The sequence below is a fragment of the Ambystoma mexicanum genome, chromosome 8 (assembly GCF_040938575.1).
Source record: "Ambystoma mexicanum isolate Mex_15411 chromosome 8, UKY_AmexF1_1, whole genome shotgun sequence".
Classification (NCBI taxonomy): domain Eukaryota; kingdom Metazoa; phylum Chordata; class Amphibia; order Caudata; family Ambystomatidae; genus Ambystoma; species Ambystoma mexicanum.
Genome location: NC_090929.1, coordinates 98239523 through 98252744, shown reverse-complemented (window position 1 = coordinate 98252744; position 13222 = coordinate 98239523).

The following is a 13222-nucleotide window of genomic DNA, read 5'->3' as shown; positions in this document are numbered from 1 at the left end:
TCCCCACCCTACCTGAGACTTCCCGACCCTACCTGAGACTGGGTGATCTGATCCCCACTCATCCTCCCCTGGTTACTAGATCCATACACCATCCACTCCCCACCTAACCTGAGACTGGGTGATCTGATCCCCACTCATCCTCCCCTGGTTACTAGATCCATACACTGTCCACTCCCCACCCTACCTGAGACTGGGTGATCTTATCCCCACTCATCCTCCCCTGGCTACTAGATCCATGCACCATCCACTCCCCACCTAACCTGAGACTGGGTGATCCGATACCCACTCATCCTCCTCTGGTTACTAGATCCATGCACCGTCCACTTCATACCCTACCTCAGACTGGGTGATCTGATCCCCACTCATCCTCCCCTAGTTACTAGGTCCATACGTCGTCCACTCCCCACCCTACCTGACACTGGGTGATCTGATCCCCACTCATCCTCCCCTGGCTACTAGATCCAAACCCCATCCACTCCCCACCCCACCTGATACTTCCCTACCCTACCTGAGACTAGGTGATCTGATCCCCACTCATCCTCCCCTGGCTACTAGATCCATACCCCATCCACCCCCCACCCCACCTGAGACTTCCCCACCCTACCTGAGACTGGGTGATCTGATCCCCACTCATCCTCCCTTGGCTACTAGATCCATACACTGTCCACTCCCCACCCTACCTGAGACTGGGTGATCTGATCCCCACTCATCCTCCCCTGGTTACTAGATCCATACACCATCCACTCCCCACCTAACCTGAGACTGGGTGATCCGATCCCCACTCATCCTCCTCTGGTTACTAGATCCATGCACCATCCACTCCATACCCTACCTGAGACTGGGTGATCTGATCCCCACTCATCCTCCCCTGGTTACTAGGTCCAAACGTTGTCCACTCCCCACCCTACCTGAGACTGGGTAATCTGATCCCCACTCATCCTCCCCTGGCTACTAAATCCAAACCCCATCCACTCCCCACCCCACCTGGTACTTCCCTACCCTACCTGAGACTAGGTGATCTGATCCCCACTCATCCTCCCCTGGCTACTAGATCCATACCCCATCCACTCCCCACCCCACCTGAGACTTCCCCACCGTACCTGAGACTGGGTGATCTGATCCCCACTCATCCTCCCCTGGCTACTAGATCCATACACTGTCCACTCCCCACCCTACCTGAGACTGGGTGATCTGATCCCCACTCATCCTCCCCTGGTTACTAGATCCATACACCATCCACTCCCCACCTAACCTGAGACTGGGTGATCCGATCCCCACTCTTCCTCCTCTGGTTACTAGATCCATGCACCATCCACTCCATACCCTACCTGAGCCTGGGTGATCTGATCCCCACTCATCCTCCCCTGGTTACTAGGTCCATACGTCATCCACTCCCCACCCTACCTGAGACTGGGTGATCTGATCCCCATTCTTCCTCCCCTGGCTACTAGATCCATACCCCATCCACTCCCCACCCCACCTGATACTTCCCCACCCTACCTGAGACTGGGTGATCTGATCCCCACTCATCCTCCCCTGGCTACTAGATCCATATCCCATCCACTCCCCATCCCACCTGAGACTTCCCCACCCTACCTGAGACTGGGTGATCTGATCCCCACTCATCCTCCCCTGGCTACTAGATCCATCCACTGTCCACTCCCCACCCTACCTGAGACTGGGTGATCTGATCCCCACTCATCCTCACCCTGGCTACTAGATCCATACACTGTCCACTCCCCTCCCTACCTGAGACGGGGTGATCTGATCCCCACTCATCCTCCCCTGGTTACTAGATCCATGAACCATCCACTCCCCACCCTACCTGAGACTGGGTGATCTGATCCCCAATCATCCTCCCCTGGCTACTAGATCCATACACTGCCCACTCCCCACCCTACCTGAGACTGGGTGATCTGATCCCCACTCATCCTCCCCTGGTTACTAGATCCATACACCATCCACTCCCCACCTAACCTGAGACTGGGTGATCCGATCCCCACTCATCTTCCTCTGGTTACTAGATCCATGCACCACCCACTTCCCACCCTACCTGAGACTGGGTGATCTGATCCCCACTCATCCTCCCCTGGTTACTAGATCCATACACCATCCACTCCCCACCTAACCTGAGACTGGGTGATCCGATCCCCACTCATCCTCCTCTGGTTACTAGATCCATGCACCGTCCATTCCATACCCTACCTGAGACTGGGTGATCTGATCCCCACTCATCCTCCCCTGGTTACTAGGTCCATACGTCGTCCACTCCCCACCCTACCTGAGACTTCCCCACCCTACCTGAGACTGGGTGATCTGATCCGCACTCATCCTTCCCTGGCTACTAGATCCATACACTATCGACTCCCCACCCTACCCGAGACTGGATGATCTGATCCCCACTCATCCTCCCCTGGCTACTAGATCCATACACTATCCACTCCCCACCCTACCTGAGACTGGGTGATCTGATCCCCGCTCATCCTCACCTGGTTACTAGATCCATACACTGTCCACTCCCCACCCTACCTGAGACTGGGTGATCTTATCCCCACTCATTCTCCCCTGGCTACTAGATCCATGCACCATCCACTCCCCACCTAACCTGATACTGGGTGATCTGATCCCCAGTCATCCTCCTTTGGTTACTAGATCCACCATCCACTCCCCACCTAACCTGAGACTGGGTGATCCGATACCCACTCATCCTCCTCTGGTTACTAGATCCATGCACCGTCCACTTCATACCCTACCTCAGACTGGGTGATCTGATCCCCACTCATCCTCCCCTGGTTACTAGGTCCATACGTCGTCCACTCCCCACCCTACCTGAGACTGGGTGATCTGATCCCCACTCATCCTCCCCTGGCTACGAGATCCAAACCCCATCCACTCCCCACCCCACCTGATACTTCCCTACCCTACCTGAGACTAGGTGATCTGATCCCCACTCATCCTCCCCTGGCTACTAGATCCATACCCCATCCACTCCCCACCCCACCTGAGACTTCCCCACCCTACCTGAGACTGGGTGATCTGATCCCCACTCATCCTCCCCTGGCTACTAGATCCATACACTGTCCACTCCCCACCCTACCTGAGACTGGGTGATCTGATCCCCACTCATCCTCCCCTGGTTACTAGATCCATACACCATCCACTCCCCACCTAACCTGAGAATGGGTGATCCGATCCTCACTCATCCTCCTCTGGTTACTAGATCCATGCACCATCCACTCCATACCCTACCTGAGACTGGGTGATCTGATCCCCACTCATCCTCCCCTGGCTACTAGGTCCATATGTCGTCCACTCCCCACCCTACCTGAGACTGGGTGATCTGATCCCCACTCATCCTCCCCTGGCTACTAGATCCAAACCCCATCCACTCCCCACCCCACCTGATACTTCCCTACCCTACCTGAGACTAGGTGATCTGATCCCCACTCATCCTCCCCTGGCTACTAGATCCAAACCCCATCCACTCCCCACCCCACCTGAATCTTCCCTACCCTACCTGAGACTAGGTGATCTGATCCCCACTCATCCTCCCCTGGCTACTAGATCCAAACCCCATCCACTCCCCACCCCACCTGAGACTTCCCCACCGTACCTGAGACTGGGTGATCTGATCCCCACTCATCCTCCCCTGGCTACTAGATCCATACACTGTCCACTCCCCACCCTACCTGAGACTGGGTGATCTGATCCCCACTCATCCTCCCCTGGTTACTAGATCCATACACCATCCACTCCCCACCTAACCTGAGACTGGGTGATCCGATCCCCACTCATCCTCCTCTGGTTACTAGATCCATGCACCATCCACTCCCCACCATACCTGAGACTGGGTGATCTGATCCCCACTCATCCTCCCCTGGCTACTAGATCCAAACCCCATCCACTCCCCACCCCACCTGATACTTCCCCACCCTACCTGAGACAGGGTGATCTGATCCCCACTTATCCTCCCCTGGTTACTAGATCCATACCCCATCCACTCCCCACCCCACCTGAGATTTCCCCACCCTACCTGAGACTGGGTGGTCTGATCCCCACTCATCCTCCCCTGGCTACTAGATCCATACACTGTCCACTCCCCGCCCTACCTGAGACTGGGTGATCTGATCCCCACTCATCCTCCCCTGGTTACTAGATCCATTCACCATCCACTCCCCACCCTACCTGAGACTGGGTGATCTGATCCCCACTCATCCTCCCCTGGTTACTAGATCCATACCACATCCACCCCCCCACCCCACCTGAGACTTCCCCACTCTACCTGAGACTGAGTGATCTGATCCCCACTCATCCTCCCCTGGCTACTAGATCCATACACTGCTCACTCCCCATCCTACCTGAGACTGGGTGAGCTGATCCCCACTCATCCTCCCCTGGTTACTAGATCCATGCACCATCCACTCCCCACCCTACCTGAGACTGGGTGATCTGATCCCCACTCATCCTCCCCTGGTTACTAGATCCATACACCATCCACTCCCCACCTAACCTGAGACTGGGTGATCCGATCCCCACTCATCCTCCTCTGGTTACTAGATCCATGCACCGTCCACACCATACCCTACCTGAGACTGGGTGATCTGATCCCCTCTCATCCTCCCCTGGTTACTAGGTCCATACCTCGTCCACTCCCCACCCTACCTGAGACTTCCCCACCCTACCTGAGACTGGGTGATCTGATCCCCACTCATCCTTCCCTGGCTACTAGATCCATACACTATCCACTCCCCACCCTACCCGAGACTGGATGATCTGATCCCCACTCATCCTCCCCTGGCTACTAGATCCATACACTATCCACTCCCCCCCTACCTGAGACTGGGTGATCTGATCCCCACTCATCCTCCCCTGGTTACTAGATCCATACACTGTCCACTCCCCACCCTACCTGAGACTGGGTGATCTGATCCCCACTCATCCTCCCCTGGCTACTAGATCCATGCACCATCCACTCCCCACCTAACCTGAGACTGGGTGATCTGATCAACACTCATCCTCCCTTGGTTACTAGATCCATACACCATCCACTCCCCACCTAACCTGAGACTGGGTGATCCGATACCCACTCATCCTCCTCTGGTTACTAGATCCATGCACCGTCCACTTCATACCCTACCTCAGACTGGGTGATCTGATCCCCACTCATCCTCCCCTGGTTACTAGGTCCATACGTCATCCACTCCCCACCCTACCTGAGACTGGGTGATCTGATCCCCACTCATCCTCCCCTGGCTACTAGATCCAAACCCCATCCACTCCCCACCCCACCTGATACTTCCCTACCCTACCTGAGACTAGGCGATCTGATCCCCATTCATCCTCCCCTGGCTACTAGATCCATACCCCATCCACTCCCCACCCTCCTGAGACTTCCCCACCCTACCTGAGACTGGGTGATCTGATCCCCACTCATCCTCCCCTTGCTACTAGATCCATACACTGTCCACTCCCCACCCTACCTGAGACTGGGTGATCTGATCCCCACTCATCCTCCCCTGGTTACTAGATCCATACACCATCCACTCCCCACCTATCCTGAGACTGGGTGATCCGATCCCCACTCATCCTCCTCTGGTTACTAGATCCATGCACCATCCACTCCATACCCTACCTGAGACTGGGTGATCTGATCCCCACTCATCCTCCCCTGGTTACTAGGTCCATACGTCGTCCACTCCCCACCCTTCCTGAGACTGGATGATCTGATCCCCACTCATCCTCCCCTGGCTACTAGATCCAAACCCCATCCACTCCCCACCCCACCTGATACTTCCCTACCCTACCTGAGACTAGGTGATCTGATCCCCACTCATCCTCCCCTGGCTACTAGATCCATACCCCATCCACTCCCCACCCCACCTGAGACTTCCCCACCCTACCTGAGACTGGGTGATCTGATCCCCAATCATCCTCCCCTGGCTACTAGATCCATACACTGTCCACTCCCCACCCCCACCCACCCTACCCACCCTACCTGAGACTGGGTGATCTGATCCCCACTCATCCTCCCCTGGTTACTAGATCCATACACCATCCACTCCCCACCTAACCTGAGACTGGGTTATCCGATCCCCACTCATCCTCCTCTGGTTACTAGATCCATGCACCATCCACACCCCACCCTACCTGAGACTGGGTGATCTGATCCCCACTCATCCTCCCCTGGTTACTAGATCCATACACCATCCACTCCCCACCTAACCTGAGACTGGGTGATCCGATCCCCACTCATCCTCCTCTGGTTACTAGATCCAGGCACCGTCCACTCATACCCTACCTGAGACTGGGTGATCTGATCCCCACTCATCCTCCCCTGGTTACTAGGTCCATACGTCGTCCACTCCCCACCCTACCTGAGACTTCCCCACCCTACCTGAGACTGGGTGATCTGATCCCCACTCATCCTCCCCTGGTTACTAGATCCATACACCATCCACTCCCCACCTAACCCAAGACTGGGTGATCTGATCCCCACTTATCCTCCCCTGGTTACTAGATCCATACACCATCCACTCCCCACCTAACCTGAGACTGGGTGATCTGATCCCCACTCATCCTCCCCTGGTTACTAGATCCATACACTGTCCACTCCCCACCCTACCTGAGACTGGATGATCTTATGCCCACTCATCCTCCCCTGGCTACTAGATCCATGCACCATCCACTCCCCACCTAACCTGAGACTGGGTGATCTGATCCCCACTCATCCTCCCTTGGTTACTAGATCCATACACCATCCACTCCCCACCTAACCTGAGACTGGGTGATCCGATACCCACTCATCCTCCTTTGGATACTAGATCCATGCACCGTCCACTCCATACCCTACCTGAGACTGGGTGATCTGATCCCCACTCATCCTCCCCTGGTTACTAGGTCCATACGTCGTCCACTCCCCACCTACCTGAGACTTCCCCACCCTACCTGAGACTGGGTGATCTGATCCCCACTCATCCTCCCCTGGGTACTAGGTCCATACGTCGTCCACTCCCCACCCTACCTGAGACTTCCCCACCCTACCTGAGACTGGGTGATCTGATCCCCACTCATCCTCCCCTGGTTACTAGATCCATACACCATCCACTCCCCACCTAACCTGAGACTGGGTGATCTGATCCCCACTCATCCTCCCCTGGTTACTAGATCCATACACTGTCCACTCCCCACCCTACCTGAGACTGGGTGATCTTATCCCCACTCATCCTCCCCTGGCTACTAGATCCATGCACCATCCACTCCCCACCTAACCTGAGACTGGGTGATCTGATCCCCACTCATCCTCCCTTGGGTACTAGATCCATACACCATCCACTCCCCACCTAACCTGAGACTGGGTGATCCGATACCCACTCATCCTCCTCTGGTTACTAGATCCATGCACCGTCCACTTCATACCCTACCTCAGACTGGGTGATCTGATCCCCACTCATCCTCCCCTAGTTACTAGGTCCATACGTCGTCCACTCCCCACCCTACCTGAGACTGGGTGATCTGATCCCCACTCATCCTCCCCTGGCTACTAGATCCAAACCCCATCCACTCCCCACCCCACCTGATACTTCCCTACCCTACCTGAGACTAGGTGATCTGATCCCCACTCATCCTCCCCTGGCTACTAGATCCATACCCCATCCACTCCCCACCCCACCTGAGACTTCCCCACCCTACCTGAGACTGGGTGATCTGATCCCCACTCATCCTCCCTTGGCTACTAGATCCATACACTATCCACTCCCCACCCTACCTGAGACTGGGTGATCTGATCCCCACTCATCCTCCCCTGGTTACTAGATCCATCCACCATCCACTCCCCACCTAACTTGAGACTGGGTGATCCGATCCCCACTCATCCTCCTCTGGTTACTAGATCCATGCACCATCCACTCCATACCCTACCTGAGACTGGGTGATCTGATCCCCACTCATCCTCCCCTGGTTACTAGGTCCAAACGTTGTCCACTCTCCACCCTACCTGAGACTGGGTAATCTGATCCCCACTCATCCTCCCCTGGCTACTAAATCCAAACCCCATCCACTCCCCACCCCACCTGGTACTTCCCTACCCTACCTGAGACTAGGTGATCTGATCCCCACTCATCCTCCCCTGGCTACTAGATCCATACCCCATCCACTCCCCACCCCACCTGAGACTTCCCCACCGTACCTGAGACTGGGTGATCTGATCCCCACTCATCCTCCCCTGGCTACTAGAGCCATACACTGTCCACTCCCCACCCTACCTGAGACTGGGTGATCTGATCCCCACTCATCCTCCCCTGGTTACTAGATCCATACACCATCCACTCCCCACCTAACCTGAGACTGGGTGATCCGATCCCCACTCATCCTCCTCTGGTTACTAGATCCATGCACCATCCACTCCATACCCTACCTGAGCCTGGGTGATCTGATCCCCACTCATCCTCCCCTGGTTACTAGGTCCATACGTCATCCACTCCCCACCCTACCTGAGACTGGGTGATCTGATCCCCATTCTTCCTCCCCTTGCTACTGGATCCATACCCCATCCACTCCCCACCCCACCTGATACTTCCCCACCCTACCTGAGACTGGGTGATCTGATCCCCACTCATCCTCCCCTGGCTACTAGATCCATACCCCATCCACTCCCCATCCCACCTGAGACTTCCACACCCTACCTGAGACTGGGTGATCTGATCCCCACTCATCCTCCCCTGGCTACTAGATCCATACACTGTCCACTCCCCACCCTACCTGAGACTGGGTGATCTGATCCCCACTCATCCTCTCCCTGGCTACTAGATCCATACACTGTCCACTCCCCTCCCTACCTGAGACGGGGTGATCTGATCCCCACTCATCCTCCCCTGGTTACTAGATCCATGCACCATCCACTCCCCACCCTACCTGAGACTGGGTGATCTGATCCCCAATCATCCTCCCCTGGCTACTAGATCCATACACTGTCCACTCCCCACCCTACATGAGACTGGGTGATCTGATCCCCACTCATCCTCCCATGGTTACTAGATCCATACACCATCCACTCCCCACCTAACCTGAGACTGGGTGATCCGATCCCCACTCATCTTCCTCTGGTTACTAGATCCATGCACCACCCACTTCCCACCCTACCTGAGACTGGGTGATCTGATCCCCACTCATCCTCCCCTGGTTACTAGATCCATACACCATCCACTCCCCACCTAACCTGAGACTGGGTGATCCGATCCCCACTCATCCTCCTCTGGTTACTAGATCCATGCACCGTCCACTCCATACCCTACCTGAGACTGGGTGATCTGATCCCCACTCATCCTCCCCTGGTTACTAGGTCCATACGTCGTCCACTCCCCACCCTACCTGAGACTTCCCCACCTTACCTGAGACTGGGTGATCTGATCCGCACTCATCCTTCCCTGGCTACTAGATCCATACACTATCGACTCCCCACCCTACCCGAGACTGGATGATCTGATCCCCACTCATCCTCCCCTGGCTACTAGATCCATACACTATCCACGCCCCACCTAACCTGAGACTGGGTGATCCGATCCCCACTCATCCTCCTCTGGTTACTAGATCCATGCACCATCCACTCCATACCCTACCTGAGACTGGGTGATCTGATCCCCATTCTTCCTCCCCTTGCTACTGGATCCATACCCCATCCACTCCCCACCCCACCTGATACTTCCCCACCCTACCTGAGACTGGGTGATCTGATCCCCACTCATCCTCCCCTGGCTACTAGATCCATACCCCATCCACTCCCCATCCCACCTGAGACTTCCACACCCTACCTGAGACTGGGTGATCTGATCCCCACTCATCCTCCCCTGGCTACTAGATCCATACACTGTCCACTCCCCACCCTACCTGAGACTGGGTGATCTGATCCCCACTCATCCTCTCCCTGGCTACTAGATCCATACACTGTCCACTCCCCTCCCTACCTGAGACGGGGTGATCTGATCCCCACTCATCCTCCCCTGGTTACTAGATCCATGCACCATCCACTCCCCACCCTACCTGAGACTGGGTGATCTGATCCCCAATCATCCTCCCCTGGCTACTAGATCCATACACTGTCCACTCCCCACCCTACATGAGACTGGGTGATCTGATCCCCACTCATCCTCCCATGGTTACTAGATCCATACACCATCCACTCCCCACCTAACCTGAGACTGGGTGATCCGATCCCCACTCATCTTCCTCTGGTTACTAGATCCATGCACCACCCACTTCCCACCCTACCTGAGACTGGGTGATCTGATCCCCACTCATCCTCCCCTGGTTACTAGATCCATACACCATCCACTCCCCACCTAACCTGAGACTGGGTGATCCGATCCCCACTCATCCTCCTCTGGTTACTAGATCCATGCACCGTCCACTCCATACCCTACCTGAGACTGGGTGATCTGATCCCCACTCATCCTCCCCTGGTTACTAGGTCCATACGTCGTCCACTCCCCACCCTACCTGAGACTTCCCCACCTTACCTGAGACTGGGTGATCTGATCCGCACTCATCCTTCCCTGGCTACTAGATCCATACACTATCGACTCCCCACCCTACCCGAGACTGGATGATCTGATCCCCACTCATCCTCCCCTGGCTACTAGATCCATACACTATCCACGCCCCACCCTACCTGAGACTGGGTGATCTGATCCCCGCTCATCCTCACCTGGTTACTAGATCCATACACTGTCCACTCCCCACCCTACCTGAGACTGGGTGATCTTATCCCCACTCATTCTCCCCTGGCTACTAGATCCATGCACCATCCACTCCCCACCTAACCTGAGACTGGGTGATCTGATCCCCAGTCATCCTCCTTTGGTTACTAGATCCACCATCCACTCCCCACCTAACCTGAGACTGGGTGATCCGATACCCACTCATCCTCCTCTGGTTACTAGATCCATGCACCGTCCACTTCATACCCTACCTCAGACTGGGTGATCTGATCCCCACTCATCCTCCCCTGGTTACTAGGTCCATACGTCGTCCACTCCCCACCCTACCTGAGACTGGGTGATCTGATCCCCACTCAACCTCCCCTGGCTACGAGATCCAAACCCCATCCACTCCCCACCCCACCTGATACTTCCCTACCCTACCTGAGACTAGGTGATCTGATCCCCACTCATCCTCCCCTGGCTACTAGATCCATACCCCATCCACTCCCCACCCCACCTGAGACTTCCCCACCCTACCTGAGACTGGGTGATCTGATCCCCACTCATCCTCCCCTGGCTACTAGATCCATACACTGTCCACTCCCCACCCTACCTGAGACTGGGTGATCTGATCCCCACTCATCCTCCCCTGGTTACTAGATCCATACACCATCCACTCCCCACCTAACCTGAGAATGGGTGATCCGATCCTCACTCATCCTCCTCTGGTTACTAGATCCATGCACCATCCACTCCATACCCTACCTGAGACTGGGTGATCTGATCCCCACTCATCCTCCCCTGGTTACTAGGTCCATATGTCGTCCACTCCCCACCCTACCTGAGACTGGGTGATCTGATCCCCACTCATCCTCCCCTGGCTACTAGATCCAAACCCTATCCACTCCCCACCCCACCTGATACTTCCCTACCCTACCTGAGACTAGGTGATCTGATCCCCACTCATCCTCCCCTGGCTACTAGATCCATACCCCATCCACTCCCCACCCCACCTGAGACTTCCCCACCGTACCTGAGACTGGGTGATCTGATCCCCACTCATCCTCCCCTGGCTACTAGATCCATACACTGTCCACTCCCCACCCTACCTGAGACTGGGTGATCTGATCCCCACTCATCCTCCCCTGGTTACTAGATCCATACACCATCCACTCCCCACCTAACCTGAGACTGGGTGATCCGATCCCCACTCATCCTCCTCTGGTTACTAGATCCATGCACCATCCACTCCCCACCATACCTGAGACTGGGTGATCTGATCCCCACTCATCCTCCCCTGGCTACTAGATCCAAACCCCATCCACTCCCCACCCCACCTGATACTTCCCCACCCTACCTGAGACAGGGTGATCTGATCCCCACTCATCCTCCCCTGGTTACTAGATCCATACCCCATCCACTCCCCACCCCACCTGAGATTTCCCCACCCTACCTGAGACTGGGTGGTCTGATCCCCACTCATCCTCCCCTGGCTACTAGATCCATACACTGTCCACTCCCCGCCCTACCTGAGACTGGGTGATCTGATCCCCACTCATCCTCCCCTGGTTACTAGATCCATTCACCATCCACTCCCCACCCTACCTGAGACTGGGTGATCTGATCCCCACTCATCCTCCCCTGGCTACTAGATCCATACACTGCCCACTCCCCATCCTACCTGAGACTGGGTGAGCTGATCCCCACTGATCCTCCCCTGGTTACTAGATCCATGCACCATCCACTCCCCACCCTACCTGAGAATGGGTGATCTGATCCCCACTCATCCTCCCCTGGTTACTAGATCCATACACCATCCACTCCCCACCTAACCTGAGACTGGGTGATCCGATCCCCACTCATCCTCCTCTGGTTACTAGATCCATGCACCGTCCACACCATACCCTACCTGAGACTGGGTGATCTGATCCCCTCTCATCCTCCCCTGGTTACTAGGTCCATACCTCGTCCACTCCCCACCCTACCTGAGACTTCCCCACCCTACCTGAGACTGGGTGATCTGATCCCCACTCATCCTTCCCTGGCTACTAGATCCATACACTATCCACTCCCCACCCTACCTGAGACTGGATGATCTGATCCCCACTCATCCTCCCCTGGCTACTAGATCCATACACTATCCACTCCCCCCCCTACCTGAGACTGGGTGATCTAATCCCCACTCATCCTCCCCTGGTTACTAGATCCATACACTGTCCACTCCCCACCCTACCTGAGACTGGGTGATCTGATCCCCACTCATCCTCCCCTGGCTACTAGATCCATGCACCATCTACTCCCCACCTAACCTGAGACTGGGTGATCTGATCAACACTCATCCTCCCTTGGTTACTAGATCCATACACCATCCACTCCCCACCTAACCTGAGACTGGGTGATCCGATACCCACTCATCCTCCTCTGGTTACTAGATCCATGCACCGTCCACTTCATACCCTACCTCAGACTGGGTGATCTGATCCCCACTCATCCTCCCCTGGTTACTAGGTCCATACGTCGTCCACTCC